Here is a 12,259-nt window from a genome sequence, read left to right as displayed (position 1 = left end):
CAACTCAAATTTTTTGGAGGGAGGATGCTTCTTGAAGGAAACTCTGGTTTGCTTACCAACCATGCAATGAGAACATTTCTCCAAATTTGCATTCTTCAATCTTGGAAGCATATCCTTCTTGGCTAAACAATTCAGCCCCTTCTCACTGATATGACTAAGCCTTAGGTGCCACAAAGATGCCTCCATATCCATAGCATTCACACTGTCTCTAGCAACCAAAGCTTTCGTCCAATACAACTTTGAAATTTTCTCCCCCTTGGCCACAACCAAGTTACCCTTGGTGAGTTTCCACTTTCTAGAACCAAAGTGGTTATCATAACCAGCATCATCAAGTACTTGCACAGAGATCAAATTAAAGCGGACATCTGTAGCATGTTTCACTCCTCTAAGTAGCAACTACATTCCCATGTTGGTTTGCAAACAAACATCAGCAACACCAATCACCTTGGACACGCCATCATTACTCATCTTCAAGACTCCAAAATCACCTGGAGTGTAAGATGTGAAGAACTCCTTCCTGGCTGTAACATGCAGTGTAGCACCACTATCAATTATTCACATGCTCTCATCAGATACAAGATGAAGCAAATCACTGGTAGCAGTAGTCACACGGTCATCATCACGATCCTTCTCTTTTTGCTTACCCTTTTTGTCTTTACTCTCCTTCTTCCATAGAAAACAATTCCTTTGGATATGCCCTGTTCTGTGACAATAATGACGCTCAACATTCTTGTACCGAGACCTAGAGTTGCTCCTGCTCTCGTCTCTATCACCCTTCATCATCTTCTTCTGACTTCTTCCCTTATTTTCAGTAACAAGCACCTCTGACTGAGAAGAAATACCTTGTGTCTTCCTTTTCATCTCTTCATTAAGAGCACTAGTCTTTGCCATTTGCAAAGAAAAAATACCATTGAGGGCAACACTAATCATAGAGATCCGGAATGTCTCCCATGAATCAGGTAGAGTTATTAATAGGAACAATCCCAACTGGTCATCATCAAAGTCGATACCTGCGGCTGACAACTAATCACAATGTCCTTGAAATTCACTCAAGTGCTTAGTAAATGGAGCCCTATCCTTGTACTTCAATTCAACAAAGCTCTTCAATAGATACAATTTTTTGCTCCCTGATTTAGAAGCATACAAAGACTCAAGAGTTTGCCACAAAGTTCCTGCATATGTCTCATGAGAAATAAGATTATAAATGGGTTCATCTACAAAGTGTCTAATAAAACCACATACACGTTCATGTTCAAAACCCCACTCTTCATCAGACATAGAATCTGGTTTTTGTGTGCCAAAGACCGGAAGATGCATATTCTTCACAAATAACAAGTCCTTCATCTTTCCCTTACAAAAGTGATACCTTGCTCCACTCAAGGATACCATTTTCATATGTGCCTCCATCGTTCAAGCAAGTAGAAAAACAACCCCTTAACCAAGAGCTCTAATACCACTCTGATGGGGGAAATAGGCCAACACAATAACAAACTCTATAACAAAGTAATAGACAGCGAAAATAAATTCCCCAAAACTTGCAAGAACCTGTGAGGAGCACCAATAAAGCATAGAGCGCAAGATAGAAATTAAAGAAAACAGAAACACAATTTGTTTAATGTGAAGGGTAAAAACCACGGGTCGTCTAGACCAAAGAAATAACTCCACTATAATCATTGAAGATACAAGAGAACCTCCAACAAGTGTACTAAAACGTGCTACAAATAGTCAAATCAAAACAAACCCCCAATTAGTACAATAGAGACAAGAAGATAAAATCCCAAAATATAGAGCAAATAATATGAAACACTTATCTCTCTCTCCAGATATCTTTTTTCCTTCTATCCAAAAATCAGCCGGATCCAACGGTGAACAAATCCACAGTTGCAATCTAAAAAACGCTCTCTAGTGGGTATGCGAAAATCACAATGATTTTTCCTCTCCTTCTTTCTCTCTCAATGATTTGTAACTATTTTTCCCTTTCAAATGAGTCTCTCTCAATGTATCTCACTCTCTAATCTGACCCCACTCCACTTAAATAAGTAAGACATATGAACCTTCTCATTTGGGTCTTTACTCTACATAGGAAGGGAGCCAAAAAATCCAACAGTTTTTTGTTGTGGATGGAGAATTATGAGGAATCCAAGTCTTTATATAACAAAGCTTTTAATGCTGATTCTTACTGGGTTAGGAAGTCCCTTTATGATGCTCTTTGATCGAAGTTGAATCATTAATGTTCTGCTTCTGAAAATTGAGGCATTGTGATCACAAACATAAATTAGATAGGTTGGATTAGTTGAAATGCAAGTAGAAAGGAAAGATACTAAGTTTACTTCCACGTTACTTGCTTTGCAACATATAACTTTTAATCATTAAATTTTACTTAAGACTTTACCTTATGATTTTTGAAACTCATGCAGATAGTTAAATTAACCACTCGTAGTCTTAATTCTAACGATAAATATGAAGTGCTGTTTTTTTTTTCTGAAATATTATGATTATTTAAAATAAAATTAATATGGTATGTCTGGCATGTAAGAAATGGCATTATCTTTAGAATTGAAACTGTCCATATTATTGAGTTGATGGATCACATTAAGAGTTTTTACCTCGGTTGTGGTTTTTTGCACATCTTTTATAGGCTAAAGTTTTTGTTTTCTTATTGGTGTACAGTGTACTAATCCTATGTTCCCTATGTTGGTTAATTTGAAAAATCGAGATGATACTGGATAAATCTGAAGTCGTGTATAAACACTTTCAGATTGAATCAAATTTCGGGGTTCAACCAAAATTGTTCAATCGGATAAAATCAGAAGATTATAATTCAAGAGTTTTGTTTTGGTCTTGTGAGTTTTTCACATGTTATGCTTTCTGAACCAGGATGATTATTTATAATCAAAGAACATGTGGTTTTTGGCGGTTGAAGGAAGTTATGGAAGTTTTATCCTTTGAAAAAAAAAAACGGTTGGCGGTTGATGGAAGTTTATCTTTTTAAAAACCTGTCTTTTCTTGAAAAATAACTTCCATGTAACTTCCAAAATTTAACTTCCATGTAACTTCCAAAATTTGCCTAAACCGAGCATCTCGTTATTACATTAAAACAAGCGTGCACTCTTATTTTAACATAATAAAGAGATCAATTACACTAAAATGTCCAACAAACCTCCCCCATTTTAGTGTAATTACCAATCAAATTACCAAAGTCATAACATACCACAAACTACTGCATAGATGAAATATCGTGACGATTGAATTTCATCTTAGCAAATTACACGTTTCAAATATTCGAATATCAAGGTGTCACTAAGGATTGAACCCTTTCTATTCATAATGAATACATGAAGATAATCTGCACACTAGTTTATAACATTACTCTTGCTCGACACTAGTTTTACTAGCCTGTGTCCCTATCCTTCATAAGCATATCAAAGCCAAGTCCCAGCTTCTTGAAGCGGCTAAACTTCATGCTTATATAGGTAGTCCTTTTCTTTTCTTTTTTTTTTTTTTTTTTGCACCTGCAAATGCAATTTTTCAAAAGAACCATTGAGAAGTTATACTTCAACCTCCTTAACTTGCAGAACCGAACACATTCCTTTTGGGATACTTTCGATGATGTGTTCCAATCTCTACATGTTAAGCTTCCCACATTGAATTCAGCACCTAATGTCATATTAGATGGGAATTGGGTATCTTAACATAAGAGATTTCAGATGGACTTTAATCCTAATCCCACAGCCGACCTTTTCATGAGATCTCTACTTAACCCTTTGGTTAAATGATCGGCCAAATTATGCTGAGTTCTCACAAACTCCACTGATATCACACCATGCATGATTAACTCCCGAACCATGTTGTGTCTAACACCCAAGTGTCTAGACTTCCCATTATACACTTGACTATATGCCTTAGCCAAAGTTGCCTGACTATCACACCTGATAGACATGGGAGGTATAGGTTTGGGCCACAATGGAATCTCATAGATTAGATTTCTTAGCCACTCAGCTTCTTTACCAGCTGCTGCTAAAGCTACAAATTCAGATTCCATTGTTGAATTTGTAATGCAGGTCTGTTTCTTGGATGCCCAAGAGATAGCACCTCTTCCAAGGAGGAATACCCAACCACTTGTGGATGAATAATCCTCCATATTGGTTATCCAACTTGCATCAGAGTAACCTTCAATAACCGAAGGAAATCCAGTATATGTCAAACCATAGTCAATGGTTCCCTTTAAGTACTTGAATACTCTATTCATAGCTTGCCAATGATGAGAACTATGATTACTTGTAAACCTACTGAGTTTAGCAACAGCATAAGCTATATCAGGCCTAGTACTAATCATTGCATACATGAGTGATCCTATCGCCCTTGAGTATTCAAGTTGAGACACTGCTACACCTTTATTAGGTAATAGCTTCAGGTTAGGATCAATGGGAGTACTTACCGGAGAACAATCTTTAAAATTAAATTTCTCCAATATCTTCTCAATATAATGTGATTGAGAGATGGAAATACCATTGTTTCCACGTTTGATCTTTATTCCTAAGATCACATCCGCCTCCCCCATATCTTTCATATCAAACTTAGAAGACAAAAATGCCTTAGTTTCATCAACTTGATCTTGGTCGGTACCAAAGATCAACATGTCGTCTACATACAGACAAATGATAACTCCTTTGCCATGAGTATCAAACTTGCTGTATAGACATTTATCTGCTTGGTTTATAACAAAACCACTAGACAACACAACCTCATCAAATTTTTGATGCCATTGCTTAGGCGCTTGTTTCAAGCCATAAAGAGATTTCATCAGTTTACACACCTTATTTTCATTTCCTGGCATAACAAACCCTTCAGGTTGTTTCATGTATATCTCTTCATCCAATTAACCATTTAAGAATGCAGTTTTCACATCCATTTGGTGAATCATCAGATTGTGGATAGCAGCAAGTGCTAACAACAGTCTAATAGTGGATATCCTAGCAACAGGAGCATATGTATCGAAAAAATCAATACCCTCCTTTTGCCTAAAGCCTTGGATAACCAATCTAGCTTTGTACTTGTCAACAGTACCATCCACTTTCATCTTTCTCCTAAAGATCATCTTACATCCTAATGGCTTACATCTAGGAGGTAAGTCAACCAATTTCCAAGTATTATTTTGCATGATGGAATCCATCTCACTTTGGATTGCTTCTTTCCAGAATACAGCATCCCTTGAAGCCATTGCTTCACTAAAAGTCTTTGGGTCTTCCTCAACATTAAGGCAATATTGATATTGAAATTCAATATCATTCCTTGACCCTTCAACCAAATAGAGTTGAAAGTCATCACCAAATGACTTAGCCTTTCTTACTCTCGTACTCTTTCTAGTTTCAGTACTAGTTGAAGGTATATCCTCAATATTAACTGAGACTTTCGACATGGAATTCATGTCCTTTGGCCTAGGTATAGATGTAAACCTTTGTTCATCAAAGATAGCATCCCGTGACTCTATAACCGAGTTCACAGCAACATAATCATTAGATTCTAGCACATAGAATCTATATACTTTAGAATGTTCAGCATATCCAATAAATATGCAATCTATACCTCTTTCACCTATGGTTTTCCTTTTAGGTTCTGTAAGCCTGACTACAGCCCTACATCCCCAAATTTTGAGATAACTCAAATTTGGTGTCTTTTTGTGCCAAAGTTCATATGGGGTAACCTTATTCCTTTTGTTAGGAATTCGGTTCAACAAGTAACAGGCTGTCAACATAGCCTCACCCCAAAATCCTTCACTTAAACCCGAATAGGATAACATGGAATTCACCATTTCTTTCAAGGTTCTATTCTTCCTTTTGGCTACACCATTCTGTTGTGGTGTATAGGGAGCTGTAGTTTGATGTATTATTCCAGTAGATTGAAAATAAACCGGATCATAATACTCACCTCCCCTATCCGTACGAAGAGTTTTGATTAGCCCATTTTGATGAAGTTCTACCTCTTTCTTATAAATTTTAAATTTATCAAGAGCTTCATCTTTTGTATTTAATAAATATACATAACAATACCTTGATGCATCATCAATAAAAGTAACAAGATATTTTTTATGACCTAATGATGGAGTAGCATGCAAATCACACAAATCACTATGAATAAGGTCTAAGACTTTAGTCTCACTTTTAACATCCTTAAAAGGTTTCCTAGTGATCTTGGTCAACATGCAAGTTTTGCATTTTTCAATGTTCATATCAAAAGGAGGAATCATACTTGTTTTTGACATATCTTTTAATCTTTTGTAATGAACATGTCCTAATCTAGCATGCCAAATTTCTGATTTTGTCATATTAGTTATAGAACTACACGAGGCCATACAAACAGATTCATGAACAAAAGGAACATCAATGTTTAATTTAAACATTCCATTACAACGATAACCAAATCCAACAAACGAACCATGTCTTGACAAGATGTACTTGTCACTTTCAAGTACTTGCTTGAAACCACAATTATTTAAAACCATACCAGACAATAAGTTCTTACGAATACCAGGTACAAATAAGACATTATCCAAATACAATCTTTTTCCGGAAGTAAAAACTAAATTCACACAACCTAATCCTAGGATTGGTTCAGTTGCAACATTGCCCATCTTCACAATAGAGCCATCATCAATTGGTCTAAATTCCTTGAACCAACGACGATCTTTGCACACATGGCTTGTTGCTCCCGAATCAAACCACCAAGCAACGTCATCATCCTGCACATAGAATGCATCAGATATTAGTGATACATAATTTGAATTCGTATTCGAATTAAAATTATTCACTACAATCTGACCTTGTTGCTTTTCAGGATCATTAGACCCACTTGGACCAGCCTTGTTCTTTCCTTTGAACACCCGGCAATCCCTCTTTAAATGACCAGGTTTCCCACACTTCCAACATGACAATTTTGTCTGTTTGTTTGGACCTTTGTTCTTATTTCCTTGAAATTTTCATTTGTTACCTTTAGCATTGTAATTTTGCTTAACTGTTCCACTTTCCTCTACCATATTAACGGAAGAGGAACCTGCTACGGTTTTATTATTGACTTTGTCAATTTCCTGAGCCCTCAGCGACTCCTCAATCATGAAATGACTGCCGAGTTGAACCAGAGTCAACTCTTCCTTCATATGTTTCAAGGTATGCTTGAAGTCTTTCCAAGAAGAAGGCAGTTTATCAATTATAGATGAAACTGCAATGGATTCATCCATTTTCAAATCATGTTGAGTAAACTGACCCAAAATCCGCAGCAGTTCATTATATTGCTCCATAACAGGCCTCGAATCAATCATTTTGTAATTAAAGAAATTACTAACTAAGAATTTGTTACTTGAGGCATCTTCTGCCATATACTTGGATTCAAGAGAGTCCCATAATTCCTTAGCAGACTCAACATTTTGATAAATATCAAAGAGAGAGTCAGACATACCATTCAGAATGTGTCCACGACAAATGTAATCGTCGTTCTCCCATTTCGAACGCTTCCTTGTTTGATCCAGAGTTTCGCCTTCCATATACACCGGCATCGGTGTACTCAGCACATACACCACATTCAATGTTGTTAAGAGAAAGTGCATCTTCTTCTGCCATCTTCTGAAATCCTGCCCTTCAAACTTGTCCAACTTCGCAAACTTGCTTGTCATCTTCGAACTATCGTTCGTCATCTCGAAAAATTTGATTCAATCTTTTGTTGGTTAATTTGAAAAATCGAGATGATACTGGATAAATCTGAAGTCGTGTATAAACACTTTCAGATTGAATCAAATTTCGGGGTTCAACCAAAATTGTTCAATCGGATAAAATCAGAAGATTATAATTCAAGAGTTTTGTTTTGGTCTTGTGAGTTTTTCACATGTTATGCTTTCTGAACCAGGATGATTATTTATAATCAAAGAACAGGTGGTTTTTGGCGGTTGAAGGAAGTTATGGAAGTTTTATCCTTTGAAAAAAAAAAAACGGTTGGCGGTTGATGGAAGTTTATCTTTTTAAAAACCTGTCTTTTCTTGAAAAATAACTTCCATGTAACTTCCAAAATTTAACTTCCATGTAACTTCCAAAATTTGCCTAAACCGAGCATCTCGTTATTACATTAAAACAAGCGTGCACTCTTATTTTAACATAATAAAGAGATCAATTACACTAAAATGTCCAACACCCTATAATAAAATAATGTTGCTAGAAAAGCACAAGTCCTTGTTTAAAAATGGGTTGGAAACTTGGAGTAACCCTTTTATTTCAGTTAATATGTCTTTGGCTTATTTTAAAGGAAATAGGGAATACAAGTTCAAAGTGTAGAGTCATAACAGGTGGTTTTCCAAATCACTTTCAAAAACAAGGAAAGATAAGAACACGAAGCATACATGGCTAGGCAAGACTAACAATTATTTCAATTGCTATCGGACAATAGAATCCAAATATTTCTTATCATGCTACGTATATACAAAACTATTAGAAGTTAATCATGATATAAAAATTATTCAAACAAATTATTTCAACATTTGAAAATTGATATTAATGCTATTTATGGTACTAAATAATGTCTTTGTTTGTGTATATATACCTACGGGTCGTCACATATACATGGGGAGATACGGTTTTAATTGTTGACGACATAAAAGAGAAATTTGAATGCCAAAATAATTGTACCATTTAGCATTATTCATAAGTTGAAAAAATCTGTGCCAAATGTGAATTGGAGGTGAATTCGTATTCACTTTCCACCAGTAGCATTCAAGTATGCTTTTATATACCAACCACTCTAATTGTTTGGGTGCTAAGTTTTAGAACTCTAATTTGAAATACTTTTGACACATTAACGGTATCCTTTGAAGTTTATGACTAATTCGGTCAAACAGAATTAAGTTTTGTAGCTGAGACTGCGGTGCAGTGATTATACCTAATTGCCACAATCAATTGGTTATCCTTTCCTGAGTTCCCACTTCTGAGGCAAATAAAATCTCCCAACATGTCGTTTCCAGTGTTTTCTTTATTAAATTACAACAAACTCTAAGTTTATTCTAAGGTTAAATTAGATCTTTCACAATTTATATTTCTTTAATTTTTATAGTTTGAAAGTAATTTTTTTAGTTTCTATAATTTACATTTTATTTTTTTTAGTTCTTATAGTTTAAAAGTGATATTTTTAGTCTTTATAATTTTTATTTTAATTCTCTTTTAGTCTTATAGTTTAAAAATAATATTTTTAGTCCCTATAATTTGTATTTTAATTACCTTTTAGTCTTTATTAAAATATATATATAAATAATTAGTTACAAATTAGATATAAAGTATAACTATTTTTTTATTACAAATTATATTGTAATAAATTAGTTATGAATTACTTGCTAATATTTTGTAGTTAATTGTAATTGATAATATTACTCATATTTTGATCTAAAGACTAAAATGGAATTAAAATATAAAGTATAAGGACTAAAAAAACCACTTTTAAACTATAGGGACTAAAAGAAAATTAAAATAAAAATTATAAGGACTAAAAAATCACTTTCAAACTACATGGATTCAAAGAAAATTAAAATATAAACTATAGGAACTAAAAGGGAATTAAAATATAAATTATAAAGACTAAAAAAATCACTTTAAAACTATAAAAACTAAAAATATATGAATCGTGAAACTATAAGAATTAAACGAGTAATTTAAACTTATTCTAACTACACATGTATTGTCTGCTACATCCCTCTCCAAATCGAGTTAACTTAATTATTTATATGACCACGTGATTGGCATGTGATTTAAAAAAAACAAAATTATTCCCAAAACACCCTCATCTCATCTCATCTTGTTCGTAAGACACCTCAAGGGAAAACAGGATTTGCAGAGAGGATGAATAAATATTTGTAGAAGATGAATAAAATAACATCATATAGATCACAAGCAAATTTTTGTGTATATTTGAACTCCCGGAGGCATCCATAATGCTTTATTTCATAATGCTCAGACAACAAAATAAATCAATTTGAGAATAAACGACAAAACAAGTTGTCATCATCAATAACAAGAAACAATTTGACTCAAAGAACTTTTATCAAACACTAAAGAAAAAACCAGATATGGTGAAATCCCCCTTAGATCTTAAATATTACCTCACAACGTTAAGGGTGTTAGAGGAGGAGAGGCCAGTAATGTGAAAAAAAAAGGAAAAGGTAAATGTGTAATCTAAGTAAACTTTGGGAGGTTTTTGTAATTTATTCTTTTTTTAAATTTTTTTTGAAAGGTAAAAAAGTAAAGATTTAATTGGTGTTTTAGTCTCTGAATTTGAGAATCATTTTTTTAGTTTCTAAAATTTAAATTATTTTTTTAATCCTAAATTTTAAAAATATATTATTTTGTCATTCTCATGATAAATTGACAACTCTTGATGGTTTCTAACTACTAGAATTTATATTTTAAAATAGTTACTTAGTGCTAATTTATCACAGGAGGAAAAAATTATTATTTTTAAAATTCAAAGACTAGAAAAACAAAATCCCCAAAAAGGACTAAAACATTAATTAAGTAAAAAATAAATAAAATAAATATATATAGTGTCCACTAGTTATTATAGTTTTTAACACCATATTTATAATATAATGTCAAAAGTTTCAATTCAAATTATGTAACCTTGTCTGTGTTCATGACTTCCAACAAAGATTATTTTTGATTGGGTCAATTTTATACCAATATCATAGTTACTAAAAAAAAATTTGTGATTCCTCTACATTTTTTCAATTAAAAAGTCTAATTTAATTAGTTAAGAAAAATATGAGTTGTTATAATCTTTTTTATAGCTGATATTGTCATTGGTTTTGTTCCTAAAGATCATAAAAGAAACTATATACAATAACATTTTAAAGATTTAATTTATTATTTAATTCATATATTTTGTGTCAACTTTCATTTATAGTCTCAACACTAAAAAAATCTACGTTAGTTTTTACACAAATAATTCTTTATGTTTTAATTCTTGTTAATTTTTGGCAGCCTACAACCTCCACAAAATTGAGGTATAAGGATTAAAATGTAGATAAATTTCTAGTATGGTGACTAAAACCTAAAATTTTTAAGTATAAAAATTAAAACAAAAAGTTAGCACAAATATAATAGCAAATGATTAATTAAACCATTCAAATTAAATATATTGTACATCAGTATGAGTTTGATATGCACACTTAGTATTCTTTTTCAATGAGCTTATGGCCTCTTCTACTTGCTCTTAAGCACATGCTCGCAACCTAGCATGGTAGGACGTCTTAATGTTAGTACGTAGTTGTTCTCTCATCCTTTGACCCACGCAATCCCGTTCTTTAGTTTTCTCTAGAAGGTGGCTATTTTCATTCTACCTAACGAATTACAATCATTTCATGATTTCACCACTCCTGATATATAATAATATTCTTCTACATCAATTTATCGGATTAGCAAATTTTTTGTGGAGGCTAAATAAACTTATGAGAAATTATAAGCATATATACTACCACACCCCATTTTCGAGGTGTATGGATATAGAAAGAAACAAGAGATAAAGAGAAAATTATAGATATGATAAAATGATGTTATAATTAAGAAATGAAGAAAAATATAAGATCGAAGATAAACACGTGGATGGTAAGTATTTTCCTAAACTTATACAGCTATCTATGGTTAAATATTTGTTGGAAGGATATTTGTTTGGTAGTTTCATGCATTAACAGAAATTACTTGGTCGCTGCACATTGGCAAGGACACATGATAAGGTTAGCACATTACTAAAAAAGTCATTATTTACGTAGTTGATTGTAAAACGGTTCTAAAAACCCGTCTTAGAATGATTGGCGGTGACATTTTTGTAATAAAGTCAAACACAACAACGACGTTTGCCTAGAACCACCTTTGATGAGTAGATAACTATGTGCGGGATGGCAAAGTTGTAATTTTGTACTATGGTACAAAGACGGTTTTGTTCGAAAAATCGTCTTTGTTTGCTTACTCATTTTATCACGACATGTGCGTGATTCCTTCACTACTAACCCGACAACTTTGCTTCTTCGCCCTAGCTGTCGCTCCCGTGACATCGTCGCATTGTGCCCTCTGTGAACCCCAGGCTGCTCCGCCATCTCCAGTGCCGATCTGTTGTCATCTTGGTTTGAATGTGATTGAAGGTCACCTACTGGTTCCTTTGCTGAGGCTCAGCCCCAATTTAGGTATGCATGTGGCCTTCATAGTTCATTTTATTAGAATTAGTTTTGTCATAATCG

Source organism: Glycine soja, chromosome 5, assembly GCF_004193775.1.
Source record: "Glycine soja cultivar W05 chromosome 5, ASM419377v2, whole genome shotgun sequence".
Classification (NCBI taxonomy): Eukaryota; Viridiplantae; Streptophyta; class Magnoliopsida; order Fabales; family Fabaceae; genus Glycine; species Glycine soja.
The sequence above is the reverse complement of the archived record's forward strand: the minus strand, read 5'-3'. Positions refer to the sequence as shown.